The following is a 19574-nucleotide window of genomic DNA, read 5'->3' as shown; positions in this document are numbered from 1 at the left end:
CATTTTTGTGCTTTTTTTTGTGAAAAAAAAACATGTAGGCTATGAGGATTATATGTTTATATTCATAACTACATCCATCGTAACAAGAAATAGATGACAATGGTGGTCATGTGAACTCGTTGTATTTTTCCCAAACCGCTAATTTATTGGTGACGCAGTCTGCTAAAACAGTTGGCTCATAGCTCAATAGTTCTAATCCCCCCCAAAATTCAAAATCCTTAATTTACAATATTCATTCCGTACCCACACACTTCTAATGCTGAAAAGTGAAAACATACACCACCATTCAAAAGTTTGGGGTCACTTAGAAATGTTCTTGCTTTTGAAAAAAAAAAGAAATTGTCCATTAAAATAACATACAATTAATCAGAAATACAGTGTAGGCATTGTTAATGTTGTAAATTACTATTGTAGCTGAAAACAGCTGTTTTATTATGGAATATCTATATAGGCGTACAGAGGCCCATTATCAGCAACCATCACTCCTGTGTTCCAATGGCAAGTTGTGTTAGCTAATCCAAGTCTATTATTTTAAAAGGCTAATTGATCATTACAAAAACGTTTTGCTTATGTTAGCACAGCTGAAAACTGTTGTTCTGATTAAAGAAGCAATAAAACTGGCCTTCTTTAGACTAGTTGAGTATCTGGAGCATCAGCATTTGTGTGTTCGATTACAGGCTCAAAATAGCCAGAAATAAAGTCCTTTCTTCTGAAACTCGTCAGTCTATTCCATGCGAGAAATTGCCAAGAAACTGAAGATCTTGTACAACGCTGTGTACTACTCCCTTCACGGAACAGCGCAAACTGGTTCTAACCAGAATAGAAAGAGGAGTGGGAGGCCCCGGTGCACAACTGAGCAAGAGGGCAAGTACATTAGAGTTTCTAGTTTGAGAAACATATGCCTCACAAGTCCTCAACTGGCAGCTTCATTAAATAGTACCCGCAAAACACCAGTCTCAACGTCAACTGTGAAGAGGCAACTCCAGGATGCTGGCCTTCTAGGCAGAGTTGCAAAGAAAATCCATATCTCAGACTGGCCAATAAAAAGAAAATACTAAGATGGGCAAAAGAACACAGACACTGGACAGAGGAACTCTGCCTAGAATGCCAGCATCCCGGAGTCGCCTCTTCACTGTTGATGTTGAGACTGGTGTCTGTGCCTTACCACTGTGAGCTAACTGTCAAGAGCCATATTTGCTCGCGATGCTCATAATTTTATTATCAGAGTGTGCCAGTAGACCTTTTGGTAGGTATGCTTTAGCGAAAGTGTTGGAATCAGGTACAACTATGTTTATCCCACTTCCAAAAGGAATATTTATGTGAAATTCCCCCACCCACAATTATCACAGTAACAACACTGGTACCATAAAACTGTTTTGTTTACAGTTCCTTACTGGCAGCCAGTTACCTGTAAGTTACTGTAAAACAACAGTAATCATTGTCATAATCATATTTCCCAGCATGCTTTACTGCAGATTGTTTTTGTATATTGATTAATTAATCTTATGCTGCACAAAGATAAATAACATACATGTTTCTAAACTAATCCATTCAGTTAGTTAGATTTTTTACACGTTACTGAAATGTTTGTTCCAATCTAAATGGCTTAGGTAGACACCTCACAATGTTCCTAACATTGACAGTCATTCTGAATGCAGATTGTGGGTAAATAAACTGTTGGATATCCTAAGTCTGGCTGGATTGCAAAAGGAATTACACATCAATTTGTAAAACAGCATAATGTGATTTATAGGTAGGGGGTGCAAAATTCTGATAACTTCCCAGTTGGAAGATTCCTGGAAATGGGAGGGAATAAGCAGGAAATTGGGAATCATTCAACCACGATTTCTGGAAAATCTGGGAAAAGTTACCTGAATTTTTCAACCCTACTTGCAGGCCTGATATGGCCTGTAAACCACAAGTTTCAGGCCTCTGCATTAGGGTAAAACTAGGCCCTCAAAATAAGGCTTTATGAAATACGTATTGTATTGTGTTGAATGCAATTTTAATGATAACATATTCGCTTAGGATCTCACTTGGTGAAAGCCACAGGACTGAACATAGAGGAATCCAAAAGCAATGTCTCTGTCACTAACAAATTGTCACACTCTGACCTATGAGAGCTGTTTTTTCTCTGGTTAGTTAGGTCAGGGTGTGATATGGGTGGGCAGTCTATGTTTTTTGTTTCTATGTTTTGTTCTTGTTTTTCTATTTCTAGGTTGAGTTTTGGATGATCTCCAATTAGAGGCAGCTGGTTCTGTTGTCTCTAATTGGAGATTATATTTAAGTTGGGGTTTGTCTATGGGGTTTTGTGGGTAGTTGTTTTCCGTTTTGTGAGTATCCCCTGACGGAACTGTTGGCTGTTGTTTTTGTTTAAGTGTTATCATTAAAGTAAATATGAGCACTCTACACGCCGCGCCTTAGCTAGAAGATTCTAAAAGCAGATAATGTGTCACCGCTAGGCTAGCTCCCACTAGCTTCCTCAACATCCTTTTTACAGAGTGGACAGATGGAACTAAAGTTAGCCTCACAATTAGTTCACACGCTAATTAGCATTGAGATGAGCAGAGGCACATCAGATTTCCCCGGTGTCGAAAACTCCTTTTCCTAGCCTGAATGAGGACCATGCAAGAAAAATCTTCAAATAAAGCGGAAAACATAGAAAGCAGAAACACAAAGATACGGGTTTAGTGTTTCCATTTTGTGGCATGAAGTGCATAATATGACATAACTTATCTAAAAATCCCCATGCCTTAAAATACACATTCAATGTGTCAATCCTTAAAAATTATATTCAGCCTCACCTATACACAGGAAGATGCATCCTTGGGTAACACTTTAAGCACACATTGATATTACAGTGCTCAATGATAATCAGCTAAAGGCAAAATGGAAGCTGTCGCTCAAGAACAAACAATTAACCAAACTCTGAGAGCCAGATCAAACTGGGTTAAACCCAGTGGTGGGAAAATAACCCAATTGTCATTCTTGATTAAAAGTAAAGATACCTTAATAGAAAATGACTCAAGAAAAAGTGAAAGTCACCCAGTAAAATACTACTTGAGTAAAAATCTAAGGTATTTGGTTTTGAATATACTTAAAGTATCAAACGTAAATGTAATTGCTAAAATATACTTAAGTATCAAAAGTTAAAGTAAAAGTATAAATCATTTCACATTCCTTATATTAAGCAAACCAGATGGCACAATTTTCTGGTTTTATAATTTATGGATTGCCAGGGGCATATTCTAACAATCAGACATAATTTACAAAGGAAGCATTTGTATTTAGTGAGTCCGCCAGATCAGAGGCAGTAGGGATGACCAGGGATGTTCTCTTGATAAGTGTGTGAATTGGACAATGTTTCTGTCCTGTTACGCATTTAAAATGTACCTTGTACTTTGGGGTGTGAAAGGAAAATGTATGTGTCACGACTTCCACCGAAGGTGGCTCCTCTCCCTGTTCGGGCGGTGCTTGGCGGTCGTCGTCGCCGGCCTACTAGCTCCCACCGATCCATTTTTCATTTGTGTCTGTCTGTTTTGTTCACACCTGTGTCTTATTAGCTGATTTCGGTGGGTTTATTTACCTCCGCTGCCTGCTAGTCTTTGTGTGGGATTGTTTGCTGTGGTTACTCTGTTAGGGGTGCGTGTCTGCACCATGGGGTTTTCTTTTCTCACGGTAGTTGTACCGTTTTGGTGTGTGTTGCGTTTACTTCCCTGTGTGTGGTGACTTCGTTTGTGCGTGTTTCCCCCCATGTTGTTGTTGAGTTGGGACTCCTTAATAAACGATTGTGCCACTGGGACTTCCTTGCTCTCCTGCTCCCTGCACCTCCATCCTCTAAGGAGGCACGTAACAGTATGGAGTAAAAAGTAAATTATTTTCTTTAGGAATGTAGTGGAATAAAAATAAAAGTGGTCCAAAAATATATATTAAGTAAAGTAAAGATACCCCAAAAAATGACAGAAGTAGTACTTTAAAGTATTTTTACCCAAGTACTTTACACCACTGGTAAAACCGGGTGACACATATCGGGTCAGAAACTCCCAGAAAAATGTACTGTAGGTGTGGACACTGCCAAATTACACTCTCTCTCCCTCTCCCTCACACAATCCACCCTAACATCTGTTTTGCCTCTGTGGGGAGCTAAGAGCAGCAGTAGTAAAAACCACCATTCAACAAGCATTTCCCATAGCTTGATATACTCCAGAGAAAATTAGAACAGAAAAAACACACAAAGCCCTGCCACAAAAGAATGGGAGAGTTATGGGCAACGACTCACTTGGGCCCATGCCCCCTCTGGACCTTGATGGGTAGGCATAGACCAGGAGCTTGCCTAAATTCCTCCCCCCAGTTATCCTGCCATCTTTCTGGGCTCTCCCGGGCGCTCGTGGCCTGTGATTTATGGGGCTCCATCTGTTGCTGTGGATGCATTGTTGAGTTGACGCTCAGGATGTCAGGTTCAAGATGGCGTCCTTGTGCAGCGGGCTCTATAATAAAGTCATGTTGGTTTTCAGTCTGTATGTATTTGATTTCTCTCAAGTGAATGCAGTCTTTACTTGTGGAGTGTCTGTGGAATGACTATGTGGAAATTAACCGTCCTTGGCTTCCTTGTATCCATTATGCAGACAGACACCATGAGGCACTGCAACCTCAGTGAAACTTTTAATTCTCGTTCTAAAATAAAGTATGACTCAGAAGTCCCTCCGATAACTAACCTGTTACTGGGGAATTGCGAGTCAGAGTAAAACAACAACACAGCACTCCACCCTGGATACTTCAAATCGTTAGATTTATCTCCCTGTGACATTCACATTTCTCGTAAATGGGTGGGATTACAATTTGAACGCTGTGTGGGAGTACAGGGAGTACAAGTGTATGAATCGCTTATCGGCCATGGAGGGAGAGTTGTCCTTCTTTCATTTGATGCCAGGGAATTTCTTCCTCTGTTTCTGTGGCGCAACAAGGGTGTTTAGGAATAAGCAGTACAAGGAAGTAAGGAAATTGAGAATGATCTGTTCCACTGGGTAGTAGAGTGGACTGAATTCTGACCCAGTTGGATAACATGGAATGCTGTTTGGCCATGAATTTACACTTAACCTAAATTGTGGAAAATGCATGATTCGTCGTCATACTGGAAACAGTTTGGTAACACTGCATTTGAATTATACAAATGGTATATTTTATGTATGGAATTATGTTCATTGTGGTATCTGTATCACACTGAACCATTATGTGATTACCATACTATGCAGTCACGCATACACAAACATTGGCATGCATGCAAGCACCCACACACACAAACACTGATTGACGAACATTAATCGAGCCTGTGCTTTACTCCTTTTTTTTCTTTTTTTTACAATGAAGTGCTCTGCTTGACTGGCAGCGTTAACATATACTGAGAGCATGCGGGAATGGCCTTCTTAGGATCCCCTGGCCCCAAAGTAAAACCACATTGGAACCAGACAGCAGGACAAGGTTGGAGCGGAGGAGGGAGAGTGAGATTCACATAAAACATTAAAGCTTAATCCTGAATACAGTGCTGAATACCAGTGTTCAGGTGTACTTTATAGTTGGACTTGTGAAATGTAATCCTACATTTGATAAGCTCTTTCAACATTTAATGTTAGTGTGAAATGAATTCTTATGACACTTTGATATCAGTGTGAATGCATTTTATACTTTAATATCACTGTGAATGCCTATGACGTTTCAATATCAGTGTGTGAATGCTTATGACATTTTGATGTAATAAAACCCTTTAACCCTTTGACCGCCGTTAAAAGAGCTTGATCATAGTCATGGTCTGCGGGTTGGTTTTTCCAACTGCGTTTCTCCTAAGCCCCCTGTGAATTAATCTATTTTCTATAATCTATTTTCTAAGGCACCGCTGACAGTCATCTGGACCATAACAATGCAGCCTTTCTCCTCTCCACCTCACACTTATTCAGAAAGGCTAGCCTTTCTGAATAAAACCTAGTGCAAGATAATCCAAACTCCAGAACCCCTATATCGGTCACACACAACACAAACCTACGCACGCACGCATTCACACACAGACAGACACGTGCACACACACACCACGCGCACACACACACTCACACACAGAGAGACTTAAATGGTCACACAAGCACACACTAGCAGTGATAACTTTTCTTAAACATGTACACATACAGCACACAAAATCCTAACTAATTTACCTTGCTGAAAACCTCAACATTGCCCCTTTGTGGTGATCTGAGGAAACACAGCAAATTCAGTGCTACAGTATACACTTGTGAGTCCTGTCCTGCATGTTCCACCTGAATGAAGTGTAAATATTTATGATTATCTTCCTAATAACCTGTTTTGGATGGAACAACATACCCTCACCAGTCAATAATGTTCAATACAGACATTAGTCCTACAGGGTTGGGTAGGTTACTTTCTTAATGTGATCCATTACATTTTCTAGTTACCTGTCCAAAATTGTAACTTTTGGATTACCCAAACGCAGTAACGTAATCTGATTACATTCAGTTACCTTTAGATTACTTTCCCGTTAAGAGGCATTAGAAGAAGAAAAAAATGTATGTTACCAATTTAACAACATCTATTGCAGGATAAATCCATGTTAAAGTTTACATAGCTGACCATATGGATGTTACATTTTACTTCATGAGTTGGTTATGTAGGCTTCTTCTAACCCCTTGATATTCAAGAATAGGACTTGGAAATATGGAAGTATAGATTAGCCAAATTGTTTTACCTGAGCATGACCCCAAAACGAAGGATTTATTAGCCAGCCCTACTCCGTTGTTTAAGATTTTGTTGTCATGGAGGACTGATTGGGCTCATTGATTCAAGTTGAAAAATAAAAGCTGCGCTCATGGAATGGCATACTTTGAGCACTACTGAAAAGTGATATTTACATGTGAAATATGAATGCCATATGCTACATTTGCTATAGGCCTATAGTTTATCTTTTTGTTAGCGACACTTTGATATCTTGATAATATGCAGCTGTTTAAAGGGCAAATCCACAGATGAAACAATAACAAAATGTGTCCCCCGCCTCTGTTTTGGTAAAAAGCTGAGGGATGGGCCTGGAGAAATTTAACCACTCGCAGATTAATAGACAGAGCTATGGATGCAAGGACTGACCGTCCATGATATCAAAATTATTATTTTAACCATGTTATGAGGCTTTACAGTGTTTGTTTATATTTACAATGTTTACAAACATTGGAAAAAACAATCTTATATTTTGGGTTCTCATGGAGTGTGACGGTTTAACTAAGTTCATGAGGCATTTATAAGTTATATTCCTCAAGAATCAATGGATATATATACAGAGTTGAAGTCGGAAGTTTACATACACCTTAGCCAACTAAAGATTCCCTGTCTTAGGTCAGTTAGGATCACCACTTTATTTTAAGAATATGAAATGTCTGAATAATAGTAGAGAGAATTATTTATTTCAGCTTTTATTTCTTTCATCACATTCCCAGTGGGTCAGTATTTGGTAGCATTGCCTTTAAATTGTTTAACTTGGGTCAAACGTTCCGGGTAGCCTTCCACAAGCATCCCACAATAAGTGGGTGAATTTTGGCCCATTCCTCCTGACAGAGCTGGTGTAATTGAGTCAGGTTGTAGGCCTCCTTGCTCGCACACGCTTTTTCAGTTCTGCCCACAAATTTTCTATAGGATTGAGGTCAGGGCTTTGTGATGGCCACTCCAATACCTTGACTTTGTTGTCCTTAAGTCATTTTGCCATAACTTTGGAAGTATGCTTGGGGTCATTGTCCATTTGGAAGACCCATTTGTGACCAAGCTTTAACTTCCTGACTGATGTCTTGAGATGTTCCTTCAATATATCCACATAATTTTCCTACCTCATGATGCCATCTATTTTGTGAAGTGCACCAGTCCCTCCTGCAGCGAAGCACCCCCACAACATGATGCTGCCACCCCCGTGCTTCACGGTTGGGATGGTGTTCTTCGACTTGCAAGCCTCCCCCTTTTCCCTCCAAACATAACGATGGTCATTACGGCCAAACAGTTCTGTTTTTCTTTCATCAGACCAGAGGACATTTCTCCAAAAAGTACGATCTTTGTCCCCATGTGCAGTTGCAAACAGTAGTCTAGCTTTTTTATGGCGGTTTTGGAGCAGTGGCTTCTTCCTTGCTGAGTGGCCTTTCAGGTTACGTCAATATAGGACTCGTTATACTGTGGATATAGATACTTTTGTACCTGTTTCCTCCAGCATCTTCACAAGGTCCTTCGCTGTTGTTCTGGGATTGATTTGCACTTTTCGCACCAAAGTGCGTTTATGTCAAGGAGACAGAACGCTTCTCCTTCCTGAGCGGTATGACGGCTGCGTGGTCCCATGGTGTTTATACTTGCGTACTATTTTTTGTAAAGATGAACGTGGTACCTTCAGGCGTTTGGAAATTGCTCTCAAGGATGAACCAGACTTGTGGAGGTCTACAATTTTTGTTCTGAGGTCTTGGCTGATTTTTGTAAAAATGTTCCATGATGTCAAGCAAAGAGGCACTGAGTTTGAAGGTAAGCCTTGAAATACATCCACAGGTACACCTCCAATTGACTCAAATTATTTCAATTAGCCTATCAGAAGCTTCTAAAGCCATGGCATCATGTTCTGGAATTCTCCAAACTGTTTAAAGGCACAGTCAACTTAGTGTATGTAAACTTCTGACCCACTGGAATTGTGATACAGTGAATTATAAAAGTGAAATAATCTGTCTGTAAACAATTGTTGGAAAAATGTCTTGTGTCAAGCGCAAGGTAGATGTCCTAACTGACTTGCCAAAACTATAGTTTGTTAACAATAAATTTGTGGAGTGGTTGAAAAACGAGTTTTAACGACTTCAACTGTACATACGTACGTGTGTATGTACGTGCATGCGTTTCAAGGTCACTTATACGCTATATATTTCATAAACCAACTACCTCTCCATAGCTTGAGGAGAGAGGTGCCTTTTTAGTGGAAGGTGAGTGCAACAAAAAGTTCTGGGTTTGCCAGGGGTAGTTTTAAAGTGCCCCCCAGTGGGCATAGTCTAGAAATCTGCTCCTCTCATTCTCTCTCACTGAATCAATGTCACCAACAGAGAGCAGCAGCATACCTTCTGATACCATTATACCGTCATAGTGTGATTTATCAGCGCAGCTTCAACATGAGTGGGAGGTTAGGAAAGAGCAGAGGTTCTTTCTTGCACTGTACAGCAATGACCAATGTAGACCTACAGTATCCTCTGTCAAATCCAGCTCTGGGGCTCCTTGGTATCCCCATCCCCCTCATCTTCTAAGACAACCTTACCCCATCTATGCTGACTCTGTACAGAAACACAACCCCCCTCCCCTCTATGAAGATGTCTGTTCAGGCTGATGGCAGACTGCCTGGGCCCTTCCTGTCCAGTGCACAGCACCATCCACAGAGGTCAGATGTCCACCTCCCCAGCAGCACAGACAGACCCCCTCCACACTCCCTGGGGCTCTCACTCCGTTAGGACTCGAGTGGCTCTCCTCTCTCCAGTCCTCACTACTGAGCCAAAGGGACTGGGACATAAGTCAGCCAGCAAAGGTTTCTGATTATGATCTGGCATCTGTCGTGTCACCAACAGCTGACCTGTCATAAGACCTTTGTAGGGTTGAGGGAGCCAAGGGTAGGTTGAAGGAGGAGAGAGAGCCTTATTTTCAATGGCCCTTCAGAAAGAGGGCTGAGGGGTTTATTTTGCATCTAGCTGCATGTGATTACATCTGAATGACTGCTGCCATAAGAGAATGATTCTATAATCTATCATAATACCATAAGCCAGCTATTGGATCTACAGACTTTGACCCCTCTCAAAGGTGTATAATAAGCACCATTCACTCAGCTGCACATGCTCTGCTCTCTCTTTGTTCGTGTGTGTCTGTCTGTGTGTCTGTCTGTGTGTGTGTCTATGTGTGTGGCATATGTTTACCCCCTGCAACAAACAAAGAATCATATTCATCTTTCTGAGGTTGAGAGGTAGCTTAGACTGACCTTTAGCCAGTTAACTAATCGACAGCTTAAAAGGGGTTTGCATAACAACTTAAGCCCTAACAGTTTCTTAATATTGGCAAAAATAAGGAAACATTGGCTACTTCATACTTCACGTGGGGGGGTTAGAGGAATTAGCTGCTGAGTAGGGCATGACCTGTTGTGAAGAGGACAGCAAAAAAGTAATTGAGCAACAATTAGATTGAAAAAGAATAATCAAATGTGAAGGCCAGGTTACAAAGCAAACAAGGAGCTGAAATACATTCTCCACTATATGTATTTTATCATCTCAAGGCTTCACTTTAGTCACCTTTCAGGGGCCTCATTTATAAACCGTGAGTACATACAAATATATATGTTGTGCGCCGTTTTCCTGCAACAGTTATCTTTTATAAAAAAACAGAACTTGAGAATGTCCTTTCCTCCATGCAAACTTTAAACCATGCGTTGTACATCTAGTGGTTGAAGTAATGTATTACAAGCCTAAGTATTTTGTGCAAGTGGGTGATATGATGATACGCTTATTCATAAAACATAATGACAAGTTGCAACCATTGAGAAGAGCAAAAATCAAGTTTGTTTTATTGTTGAAATCTAAAATTATTAGACATATTTCCTATTTATTTATTTTCATAACATTGCAGACTAAATTCCTAGAGTTTTAATGCTTGTTCAGGTGTGCACAGTTTTACCATTTGGACAGGATGTATAACGGGAAACATGCATATATATGGCATAAGCAAAATTGATAAATCTCAATATTTTTTGACATATAGTAGGTATTCTTTTCAGAAATGTAAAATTTACGCAACGGTTACAAATTAGTACATTTCACACTAAACATCTTTCAAACTAAACAAGTTTATAAATCTCAATATTGTAGACATACCTATTATTTTCAGAAATGGTGCACACAGATATTTAGTGTGAAATTTACGCAAGCAGTAAAATGATATATATATATATTTTTTAAATAAACACCTTATGGAAAACAGCGGGGACTGTGAAGCAACACAAACATTGGCACACACACACACACACACACACACACACACACACACACACACACACACACACACACACACACACACACGTAGTACTGTAGATATGTGGTAGTGGTGGAGTAGGGGCCTGAGGGCACACAGTGTGCTGTGAAATCTGTCAATTGGCAGCAGCTAATGGGGATCAATAATAAATACAAATACAAATGGTTACAAATCTGTACATTTCACACTAAATATCTGTGTGAGCCATTTCTGAAAAGAATACCTATGTCCAAAAATATTGAGATTAATAAATGTACACCATAGGCCTACATTCACGTTTTCTGCTATAAATCAGACCTGCATGTTTCCAATTATAAATCAGACCTGTCCTGTCATATAGTAAAACTGTGCACGCATGAACAAGTATTAAAACTCCGCCCAGAAAACACCCTCCATTCACCTTTTATGGTGACAATAACCCCTTTTATTTGCTGTATAATATGGCACTATTGAAATTAGGCCACGACGATTCTGTGACATTGATTGTATATTGGAAACAATTTAAAAGTAGGCTACAGCTCACACTTCTACACAAAGAAAGATTTTTTGTACAATATTTTGTTTATCAATAGATTATAGTGTTTCTATGTTCTGTCTTGGTATATGCTCTGGGATTAAATAGGTTTAGGCCTATGACGTCGCAGTCATAGCAATACTGTAGCTTAGCCATAGGCTACTGTCGAATATTTTACAAAAGCTACCAGTCCATTTACTGTGTTGGCAGAATGTAAAAATGTTTTGCAGTCATTTATGCTGTATCTGGCAAAGGACTGACAGTTTCTGAAAGAGAAACCAATGGCAAATTGTTGTGGACCTGTCAGAATTCAACAATGTTTTGCATCGACTTTTACCCCATAACATAAATATGCTGGACTGCCTGCGAATTCTGAAGCATTGTCTAGGCTACTCGAAACAAATTGAAATGACAGTAGGCTACATACAGTACCAGTCAAAAGTTTGGACACACCTACTCATTCAAGTAGGTGTGTGCTCCCTTGGGACGAGGCGGTTTAAGGCACTGCATCTCAGTGCAAGTGGCGTCACTACAGTCCCTGGTTCGAATACAGGCTATATCACACCTGGCCGTAATTGGGAGTCTAATAGGGTGGCGCACAATTTGGCTGGGGTAGGCCATCATTGTAAATAATAATTTGTTCTTAATTGACTTGCCTAATTAAATAAAGCTTTGCATTCTCTCAACCAGCTTCATGAGGAATGCTTTTCCAACAGTCTTGAAGGAGTTCCCACATATGCTGAGCACTTGTTGGCTGCTTTTCCTTCACTCTGCGGTTCAACTCATCCCAAACCATCTCAATTGGGTTGAGGTCGGGTGATTGTGGAGGCCAGGTCATCTGATGAAGCACTCCATCGCTCTCCTTCTTGGTCAAATAGCCTTTACACAGCCTGGAGGTGTGTTGGCTCATTGTCCTGTTGAAAAACAAATGATTGTCCCACTAAGCGCAAACCAGATGGGATGGTGTATCTTTGCAGAATGCTGTGGTAGCCATGCTGGTTAATTGTGCCTTGAATTCTAAATAAATCACAGACAGTGTCACCAGCAAAGCACCCCCACACCATCACACCTCCTCCTCCATACTTCATGGTGGGACCCACACATGCGGAGATCATCCGTTCACCTAGTCTGCGTCTCACAAAGACACGGCAGTTGGAACCAAAAATCTCAAATTTGGACTCATCAGACCAAATCGACAGATTTCCACCGGTCTAATGTCCATTGCTCGTGTTTCTTGGCAAGTCTCTTCTTCTTATTGGTGTCCTTAAGTAGTGGTTTCTTTGCAGCAATTCGACCATGAAGGCCTGAATCACGCAATCTCCTCTGAACAGTTGATGTTGAGAGGTGTCTGTTACTTGAACTCCGTGAAGCATTTGGGCTACAATCTGAGGTGCAGTTAACTCTAATGAATTTATCCTCTGCAGCAGAGGTAACTCTGGGTCTTCCATTCCTGTGGCGGTCCTCATGAGAGCCAGTTTCATCATAGTGCTTGATGGTTTTTGCGACTGCACTTGAAGAAACTGTTACATTTCTTGAAATTGTCTATATTGACTGACCTTCATATCTTAAAGTAATGATGGATGGCCGTTTCTTTTTGCTTATTTGAGCTGTTCTTGCCATGATATGGACTTGGTCTTTTACCAGAAATAGGACTTTCTTCTGTATACCAACCCTACCTTGTCACGACACAACTGATTGGCTGAAATGCATAAAGAGGGAAAGAAATTCCACAAATTAACTTTTAAAAAGGCACACCTGTCAATTGAAATTTATACCAGGTGCCTACCTCATGAAGCTGATTGAGAGAATGCCAATAGTGTGCAAAGCTGTCAACAAGGAAATGGGTGGCTACTTTGAAGAATCTCAAATATAAAGTATATTTAGATTTTTTTAACACTTTTTTGGTTACTACATGATTCCATATGTGTTATTTCATAGTTTTGATGTCTTCACTATTATTCTACACTGTAGATAATAGTAAAAATAAAGAAAAACCCTTGAATGAGTAGGTGTGTCCAAACTTTTGACTGGTACTGTACTTCAAAGTAAAAGATCAACTGTCTTGATGTTCATCTGTTAAATTCTTCTGTAGGCTATAAACCGTGCTGTCTATGGGATCACATAAACTAAAACTTGAAATAGTCTATCTATTTACATAGGCCCAATTAAATGAGAGATGTGCATGGTAATTTGTTGTATTGTTGAGGAATATTTTTTATTTAACCTTATATTGACTAGGCATGTCAGTTAAGAACACATTCTTATTTACAACGAAAGCCTACCCCGGCCAAACCCTCCCCTAACCCGGATGACGCTGGGCCAATTGTGCGCTGCCCTATGGGACTCCCGATCGCGGACGGTTGTGATATAGCCCAGGATCAAACCAGGGTCTGTAGTGACGCCTCTAGCACTGAGATGCAGTGCGGTGAGGAATTTAGTCTGCAATGTTATGAAAATAAAATAAGAAATAGATTATACAATTAGTAATTTTTCCAATATAATCCTATAAGATTCTCACAATCCTATAGGATTTTGTGTCACCTCAATCAGAAACCTGTTAGAATCCTATTGGAGTACTGTTTTCCAATTGGAAATAAAATGTAATCATATTGGACCCTATATGATTCTCGCAATCCTATACGATTTTGTATCACCTTTATCAGAATCCTGTTGGACTACTTTTTTTCCAATTGGAAATCAAAAGTGATCTGATTGGATCCCAGAGATGTTTATTTTGTTTTATTTATTCTTGGGAACAAAACATACATACAAATGACAACATACAGCCACACACAAACATCCACAACATCGACACGTTAACGTTAATTTAGAATTGGTTGATTTCCAGTTTTAAGTATGTTTTTTCAAGATGATTGACAAGAAAAGGACCGTCCAACCCATTGGATATGTCGGGTTCACCTAGGGGTCATCATAAGGACTGTACAAATGTTTCATGTATTAGAATAATTGATTATGCTTATGTTATATTAATAGAAGGGGAGGGGTTATAAGACATTTATAGGGTGAACTACAGATTAACAATATATATACACATTGAGGTTTTAATATTGTTCCACAGTTGTTTCTAATTCTCTGCCTCATTATAAAGAGGCCCCTCTTAGAAACGTGTGACTGTGAAGAAGGAGCTCTGCAGGAGAGTGGGGGAGATAAGAGACTAGTCAGACATTCCACAATAAATGAACTTGGGGGAGTGGACATTTATTGCTGAGGCCTTAGAAAACACTGGAACTATTGTATCTCTTGCAAGTTAGTATAGCTGTGTATGCATGGGCTTGGTCTGAGGAGTAGCAGGTAATGACGTATGCAGTGATATCACAGGGGGTTGACTACAAGCATGATAAAAGCAACGTGGGCTTTTCCTTTGATGCAGAACTTACTCGGAAACATGCGTGCTATGTTCCTGATTGTCAACTTCTGTCTGCAATTGCATTAATAAAGGGTTTTGAATGATTTAAATAAATATATTGTCATAATGCTAATTTCACCAATGATTGACAACGACGAAAGGAACAAACCTGCTGTTTCATATTTTTTTAATTTGTATTTTATTTAACCTTTATTTAATTAGGCAAGTCAGCTAAGAACAAATTCTTATTTACAATGGTATTCACTGAGTTGATGGTTTATATTTAGGGTCATGTTTTACAGTTTTGTCATTCATGTTGTTATTTTTTTATATAATCTTATTTTATATATATTTTTAAATATATCTTAAGTACCCAAAAATGCCACTAGATGTCGTTTCATAAAATTCCATATATTCCTTGAAGTTATGAAACTTTAAAAAGTTTCCATTAATATACACTTCCTTTGCAACCCTAGTTATGATATCTGAGTGACTCAACAAAATAATTTCTGACATGTTAAACATAACTCTCGAAGGTATGTCAGTGAATGGCATAACAAGAGGAAAACTAACCATGCAATATCACATTTCTAAATTAAACCTTGTGCATTCTACTCTCAGCAGCATTATGTTAAAAGCCCGACTGAGTTCCAAAATAAATAAATAAAGAATAATATGATACACACGGGAAACTGTTGAGCGTGAAAAACCCAGCAGCGTTGCGGTTCTTGATACAATCAAACCGGTGTGCCTGGCACCTACTGCCATAGCCCGTTCAAAGGCACTTAAATCTTTTGTCTTGCCCATTCACCCTTTGAATGGCACACATACAGTGAGGGGAAAAAAGTATTTGATCCCCTGGTGATTTTGTACGTTTGTTCACTGACAAAGAAATGATCAGTCTATAATTTTAATGGTAGAATAACAACAACAAAAAATCCATAAAAACATGTCAAAAATGTTATAAATTGATTTGCAATTTAATGAGGGAAATAAGTATTTGACCCCTTCTCAGTCAGAAAGATTTCTGGCTCCCAGGTGTCTTTTATACAGGTAACGAGCTGAGATTAGGAGCACACTCTTAAAGGGAGTGCTCCTAATCTCAGTTTGTTACCTGTATAAAAGACACCTGTCCACAGAAGCAATCAATCAATCAGATTCCAAACTCTCCACCATGGCCAAGACCAAAGAGCTCTCCAAGGATGTCAGGGACAAGATTGTAGACCTACACAAGGCTGGAATGGGCTACAAGACCATCGCCAAGCAGCTTGGTGAGAAGGTGACAACAGTTGGTGCGATTATTCGCAAATGGAAGAAACACAAAAGAACTGTTAATCTCCCTCGGCCTGGGGCTCCATGCAAGATCTCACCTCGTGGAGTTGCAATGATCATGAGAATGGTGAGGAATCAGCCCAGAACTACACGGAAGGATCTTGTCAATGATCTCAAGGCAGCTGGGACCATAGTCACCAAGAAAACAATTGGTAACACACTACGCCGTGAAGGACTGAAATCCTGCAGTGCCAGCAAGGTCCCCCTGCTCAAGAAAGCACATATACATGCCCATCTGCAGTTTTCCAATGAACATCTGAATGATTCAGAGGACAACTGGGTGAAAGTGTTGTGGTCAGATGAAACCAAAATGGAGCTCTTTGGCATCAACTCGCCGTGTTTGGAGGAGGAATGCTGCCTATGACCCCAAGAACACCATCCCCACCGTCAAACATGGAGGTGGAAACATTATGCATTGGGGGTGTTTTTCTGCTAAGGGGACAGGACAACTTCACCGCATCAAAGGGACGATAGACGGGGCCATGTACCGTCAAATCTTGGGTGAGAACCTCCTTCCCTCAGCCAGGGCATTGAAAATGGGTCGTGGATGGGTATTCCAGCATGACAATGACCCAAAACACACGGCCAAGGCAACAAAGGAGTGGCTCAAGAAGAAGCACATTAAGGTCCTGGAGTGGCCTAGCCAGTCTTCAGACCTTAATCCCATAGAAAATCTGTGGAGGGAGCTGAAGGTTCAAGTTGTCAAACGTCAGCCTCGAAACCTTAATGACTTGGAGAAGATCTGCAAAGAGGAGTGGGACAAAATCCCTCCTGAGATGTGTGCAAACCTGACCTCTGATTGCCAACAAGGGTTTTGCCACCAAGTACTAAGTCATGTTTTGTAGAGGGGTCAAATATTTATGTCCCTCATTAAAATGCAAATCAATTTATAACATTTTTGACATGCGTTTATCTGGATTTTTTTGTTGTTATTCTGTCTCTCACTGTTCAAATAAACCTCCCATTAAAATTATAGAAAGATAATTTCTTTGTCAGTGGGCAAACGTACAAAATCAGCAGGGGATCAAATACTTTTTTCCCTCACTGTAACAGAAGTCAAATGTGAAGAGAAAATATTAATAAAAAAAGTGATTAATTTAAGTTTTAAACCAACATTTCAAATGATAAACAGCAACAGTCATTCTTTAATAGCATCCTCAGTTTTGTCAGTTGAATAAGTAATGCAATTTGTTACTAAGACAGTTTTTTCGTATCATCCAATGTGGAATCTCACAGTCAGACGGTGAGACACAGGTTTTTCATGTCATAATTTTGTTTTGTCAAGCTGAGGATACAATAACCCCTTATTCTGAAATTGCATTTTTGTCCCCCCCGCCCCAGTTTAATCATTGGAATGTGATACAAAACACTGCAAGGGTGTGCTTTACGACCATACAGACGCCTCTGAGTGCTCAGGTAGGCTGTTTTGAGTGTTTATGCGAATGGATTTAGGAGGCAAAGCTTCTGGAAGGCTGACTGGACCAGCACGGGAGTGTTGAGCATAGTTCAGTGTGTATGTGAGAGTAGGCCGTCATTGTAAATAAGAATTTGTTCTTAACTGACTTGCCTAGTTAAATAAAGGTTACATTTTTTTTTAAAGAAATGTGTTGCGCTCTTTCACTGAGTTGTAAAAGCAAGTAACTGGCTACTCTTTAGTTGACTGATGTAGCTGATAAGGTAACTCGTTTAACTTAACAGAAAAAAATTGAACCAGTGTTTATTTGCAGCGCTGAGCTAGTATTGTAACTGCCGTAACATTAGCTAATGTTTAATTCCTTCTCGACTGAGGTGAATGAATAAGCTACTCTAGTAAGTAGCTACCACAGCCAGGTCAGACCTAGCCAGGTCAGATCTGTCATATAGCGATATGAGGTGGCTATTGTTACTATCTAACAGCAGTTGTTTGTATGGAAATGTTTTGTAGACTTTGTTTTGTCACGTTTCAGAAGAAAATATACTTGGCAAGCTTTCGCCAGTTGATGCACTGTTAGAGAGAGAGCTGGCCAAAAGTTGGCATACATTAGCTATTATTTTTGGCTCAATCAAACTAGACATTAATCAAACTAGTCCTTAACCAAACGATGAAACCGTCAGCCAAAGCGATTGAAGATTGATATTCTGACATTTCTGTGCAATGTGAGTTGTACTAGTCAGTATGTCAAGGTAACGTTATTGATCTCTCAGTTTCCCTAGCTAATTCCCTACTTTTCACAAGGACACAGTAATAAACAAATCTAAAGTTACAGGCTTTACTGTCATGGTGCACAGTCTGTGCAGGACCGATTTCTTCATCCCGCTCCGCCCCCACCTGCTGGTTTTCTGCCCGACTCCCACCCACTACCGCAAGAACTGGTGACAAGCCCTAGAGCAGTCCCACAATGTTATTTTAGCCATATATGATGCAGTTCACTTGCCAGCCATGGTCCCAGCATATTTTGTGCCCTATAGGAATATCAAATACACAAAAATACTTCATAAATAGGTTAAAGAGATTCTCACATGGCCCTTATATTGTATTACTGAGCTATATCAGCCAGTATGCTAGATGTAGTTTGAAGAGAGCAGAGTTGGAGAGACTTGCACTTTCTCTTGAGCTATTTTTATAGGCTACCTTTTAGGAGTGGGAAGATTTTCAGACGGTGAAATATGGGTGGTCAATATTTAACCCTATTACTAGGTAATGACTAGGTAATGTAGTAAACTATAGCCTAATCATACGCTTATTTAGGAAGTGCATTTCCTTGGAAAGATAACTGCCCTGTGCTTATTTGCCCATGTATACATAGGCTATAGCCTACTCTATTTAATTGAGACATACACTCACCTGATCTCGCAGGTACGGATACTGAACTGGAAGCCGCAAGAATGATGATAGCAACACTGGCTACATATTACATAGTCCGATAGGATCAGTGGCGACCCGTCATTTAGGGCAAGTGGGGCAGAGACCTGTTTTGAGCTCCAAATTTTTTTGCAAATTATAATTTTTTGTAAATGGGCTTGCCTGTTTTGCATGTTATTTTGGCATTAATATGTGTCACATATCATTTTGCAAACAACGTAAAAAAAATGTTTATTATTGAGTTAATAAAGCCGTAGACAAACATGGTTGGTTTTTTGTTTTCTTGAGTAAGGCAGCTCCAAAATGCAGGTGTTTCAGCCTAGCTCACTGCTTTCTGTGGTGGTGGGGCAAGCCAGCAGAAAATACGAAGCGTTGCGCCGTGATTGGCTCAGGGTTCTGGGACTCATGGGGACACTACGTCACCACCAGGTCTAAGGGTAGACCTAAAA

The sequence above is a fragment of the Salmo salar genome, chromosome 15 (genome assembly GCF_965601325.2).
Source record: "Salmo salar chromosome 15, fSalSal1, whole genome shotgun sequence".
NCBI lineage: Eukaryota > Metazoa > Chordata > Actinopteri > Salmoniformes > Salmonidae > Salmo > Salmo salar.
Note: the sequence above shows the minus strand (reverse complement) of the source record.